Source organism: Octopus sinensis, linkage group LG1 (genome assembly GCF_006345805.1).
Source record: "Octopus sinensis linkage group LG1, ASM634580v1, whole genome shotgun sequence".
In the NCBI taxonomy this organism is placed as follows: Eukaryota; Metazoa; Mollusca; class Cephalopoda; order Octopoda; family Octopodidae; genus Octopus; species Octopus sinensis.
Genome location: NC_042997.1, coordinates 204750322 through 204755360, shown reverse-complemented (window position 1 = coordinate 204755360; position 5039 = coordinate 204750322). Strand labels below are relative to the sequence as shown.

General features: G+C 31.5%; 1 protein-coding gene across 4 annotated transcripts in view; it reads left to right on the top strand.

Annotated features, from left to right (window-relative positions):
* LOC115232373 (myosin heavy chain-like) overlaps positions 1-5039 on the top strand; it is a 141274-nt gene that overhangs the window by 86426 nt on the left and 49809 nt on the right. The gene's annotated exons all lie outside the window — the stretch shown is intronic.

Here is a 5039-nt window from a genome sequence, read left to right as displayed (position 1 = left end):
ATGATTCTTCCAGCTCACTATTTTAATACTAACAATAATAATAATAATAATGATAATAATAATAATTATAATACTAATGATAATAAACAATACCTGTTGTCATAGGTGCCCTAGGAATCATAGCAAAAAGAGCTGATTCCTACCTAGCTCAAATACCAAGAAATCCCCAAATAGCAGAAATTCAAAAGATAGTACTCATGGGAACTGCCCATATCCTACGTAAAATACTGTCTAAGTAATCTCAAATTTTAAAACAAATTCATAATTTTCTTATGCTTTCTTAAACATTCTCTAGAAAAATACTATGTGCAAAACCAAATATATGATACCCTAGGTATAACACCAACATGAACTTCTAACTTGTTGTCTCTTGAGGTCTCTGTGAGAGACTTGGAGACAACTTGTACAAATACAAAGCAAAAGTCAAACATATAATAATAATAATAATAATAATAATAATAATAATAATGATTCTGTTATAAGTGCTCTAGGTACTCACTGTCAGACTTAACAGTTTCCTTATTGAGATTAGTGAAACTATGAGAGTTGCATTAATTCTGAAATCTGCTCTTTTGGGAACAAAGATTGTAAGAAAGGTCCACAATATCTAAGGAAACTGGTTATGACCCTGTATCAAGGACATTAATTCCTAATGTAAAACATTCACACATACCATGAATAATAATAATAATAATAATAATAATAATAATAATAATAATAACAATGATAATAAAAGATGGGCTACAGCAAATATTCTGCTCAATACCACAGATTTACTTGTCAGTTGTTGATCTTAACCAGTTGGTGGCTGACAATACATGCATCTCTGATCACAAGCAGAAGTAGTGGGGGAGCATCATAGCTATGTGTTGAGAGGAATTCTTTGGGGTTTGGATAATTCACCTCTGGAAACATGGGTGTTTTGTTCAACAACCTTAAATAGCTCTTATTCAGGGACCTTTTGAGTAGGATGGGCTACTCAACCCGAAGAAAATTCTAACTGGACACATCTGCAAGGTAATGCACTGTTTATCTTGATATGAGATCACCATGTCGCGCACATATGGTTGTGATGCATGTTCCTGGTGTATCCTTATCAGATGGGTAGTTATGATGGGTATATTGGGTTTCATATATTTGTACCCCAGTGCCACTTTGATGGCATGCACTGCTCTCTCACTCAATAATAACAACAACAACAAAGATTGTGGAGGGTTTCTACAAAAGTAATCTCAGATGTTATAGGTGCGCTAGGTACCATCACTGCCAGACATAACAGTTCCCTTATTGAGCTAAGTGAAACTATGAGAGTTGCATTAATTCTGAGATCTGCTCTTTTCGGAACAAGGATTGTAAGAAAGGTCCACAATATCTAAGGAAACTGGTTGTGACCTGGTATCAAAGACATTGATTCCTAATGGAAAACATTCACGCATACCATGAATAATAATAATAATAATAATAATAATATAATGATGATGATGATGATGATGATGTGTGTTTGTGAGTGTGTGTGTGTTTGTATCTTCTTATCATGTGATAATTGTGAATGAGCATTACCCTTATGCCAATAATTTGTTCATCTCCAGTCTTCACGAAAAACATGTCTGGTCATGGGAAAAATGTTACTTCACTTGAAAACATGTGAAGGTTGGTGACAGGATGGGCATCAAGCCATAGAAAATCTGTTTCCACATATTTCGTCAGATCCATACAAATGTGGAACGTTAAATTCTAAAACAACAATGAAAATTCCTTTTAAATGAAATAAAATGATGCAGAATTCTTTTGACATCTTTTTCTCATATTATTTCTTTGTGTATTTACCATGTTTATAATATTTTCATTTCTTTAACATATGTCATGTAATTCTAATACTGAAATATTATCATTTTCCTGAATATATTTTAGCATAATGTTTGAATTATTAAACATGTTTTCATCTATTTTTATTATCTTGTAATTCAAAAGTTTTATTCAGTCTCTATTTCAAGTCATTTATTCTTTGAACTTACTCAGCAAGGTTTTCCAACATTTTTGATCTAATTTTGCAATGTTTTTAAGTATTTTCACTTTTAGTTTAGATATAAGTTGTTCTACAAACTCTAATAACAAAATTGTTCATCTGTATGCTACAAAATATTCCATGAATGTGCTGCCATCTTTGGTAGAAGATGGTCTCTGTAGATGCTGCCATCTAAGTTCAAACAGATCTACTAAAAAGAAGACAACAAGACAATCTCTCCACAGACACTCATCGTGCTAAAAATAGCAGTCAGGTTTCCCCAAAATCAAACTCTCATGTTTTATAAAAGGAGACACTCAATAATGTAGTCCTAGGTGCACAGTGTCTAAGAAAAGTATATGATGAATAGGACTGAGATGTTTATGATCAGGACTAAACAACAGTAACAGCTAAAAACAAGAGTCCTCTCTTGAACGGGTCATCTCCTGCTAAACAGTCAAACTAAATGTTACCACATCACATATATCAGTGTTTCATAAGTGGCTGAGTATTCCTACAGGAGTTTGTATTATTTAATGTAATCTTCAAGCAGAATCAGTGACACTGGACTACAAGTACAGCTCAACCAATGGGCTTCCAGACTCCTTTTGTCTACCCAGTTGCCATCACAGAGCTTCAATAGACTTGTGTTAATGGTACTGCAGTAGGAACCAAATACTTCTTATTGGAAAAAAAAAAAAATTTCTGAGTCATGATTAGCATAAACAAAACTAACCAACTATGTAAATATTTTATTTCATAAAAATATATATTTTGTCCAGCATAAAATTTCTCTGCATTTTCTTCGTTTTATATTTTTTACTACAATTCACCAAGTGGAGAAAAGTTTTTTTATCAAACCTTTTCACTACTGACAGACAGACAGACAGACGGATGGACAGTGAGATAGATGGATACCAACAGATAGACAGACAGACAGATAGAGTAATCAAACAAAGAATGAAGAATTATATTATTCCATAACTCATAACTTTATTCCATGATGTGTTTCAAATAGCTAGAGGAACCATATATGCACCATACATGGGTTGCATACATAATTAGTCAATTAATCAATAGAACCGTCATCCCCAAAACTATTTTCCTCAGAGTTCAAAAGATATTTTGTTGACTTTTTCAAAGACTGTGACAAAGTTTGTGGAAAAGAAGATGCAGATAACTAATACATCATATTATTATTGTCTCTTATATATTATCTTCATACCAATTATATTATTATATATTATATATTATATATTATCTTCATACCAACTTTAGAAGTTGAGATGTCATCAAATGTTGGTTTATTAAGCCTGTGACACTTTAAAAGAAGTGGTTTCTGTTTAATGTCTTTATTTAGTGGCCAGTCAAAGGTAGAGAAGTATGCACAGTAGAATGGAACTACTAAGTGCAAAATAATATAGAAGATATAAGCCAATAATTCACTTTATTATTTCTTTTTGAGAAAAATCAGGTTAACAACCATGAAAGAGAATTCTATTAAATAAAAATAAATTCAATTGAAAAAAGATTAAACTGAATATGTTTAGTGCAATAATTAGGGAGTAAGGTTAAAAATTTAAAAATTGTTTTGAAAAGAGTACTTATTATATTACATAGTGGCAAAATTAAGAAGGAAGCGACTAAGTTAACTTAGGTATTGAATTTCTATATTTATACTCAGGTAAATCAAGTGGAATTTTTGTGTGCAAAATTGAAAAACCTCAAACTAAATGTAGGCAGTTCATTATGCTTGTTAATTACATTAGAATTACAATTGAGTAGTTCAAACACCTCCCCAGGCTCAAATTGTATCTCCCACCACCTTTCCTATATGGACAAGCACTACCTATGATTGACCACAAAACAGAGTAGTCAATATTTTTCTCTTTGATGCCCTTAAGGAATCTAGCAAATAATGTACAGTTCTCTTTTCTTTTGCCTTTAAGAAAGTGAATATGATTGTGTAATCTGGCCTTGAATTTTGTAAGAAGAGCACCCATGTAGTAATAAACTCTCTCAGGTGTTTTGACCAGACATATATATTCTTTCTTGGGCAGCAGTTTTCCATGAGACATTTGTTATGGTTCCTACAGTTACACATTCTATAGCCCTTTTTTCAACAAAGTCCTATTTATCGTATTAGTGTTAATGTTATTACTTACATAAGAGATTGAGATACTTTGGCAGCTGTGTTTCATTGAAGATGAACCTAAAATGTTTTGTATGTCAAAAATACAGATCTGTATGTTCATTCATTCTGGGGTGCCCAACGTTCAATGTTTTAGCATTAATAGCCACAGTGTTAGATAAATGAATGCTAGAATATATATACATACATACAAATATGTATGTGTGTGTGTGTAATATAATATATATAGAGATCATTTATATTATATAGATATATTATATAGATATATCACATATATATCATATATATTATATATATTATACAGATATTTTATATATATATTATATATATTCATTGTATATATTATACACATGCATACATGCACGAGCATGCACACACACACACACACACATCTAGGAGCTGGTGGATAAAAGGGTGTGTGTGTGTGTATACACCATGTGTATACACCATGTGTACACATACACACATGGCACAGCTATGCGGTTAAGAGATTTCCTTCCCAACCACATGGTTTCACAGCATGGCAACTTGGGCAAGTGTTTTCTGCTACAACCCTCGGCAGACCAATGCCTTGTAAGTGGATATAATCATCATCATCATCATTTAATGTTTAAAGCATGAATATGATACACTGAAAGAAGCCTGTTGCATTTTCATCATTATATATATATATACATATATATATACATATATATATATACATATATATATATCATATATATATAAATAGAATTCACAGTTCTTGGATGTTTTTTATGTATGCTGACCACTAGTTGAAATTGATATTATTTAATAATATTAATTTCTACTCTTATTATATATATATATATATATATATATATGCACATATAGAGAGGGCCAGGAGTTGTTAAGACATGAAGA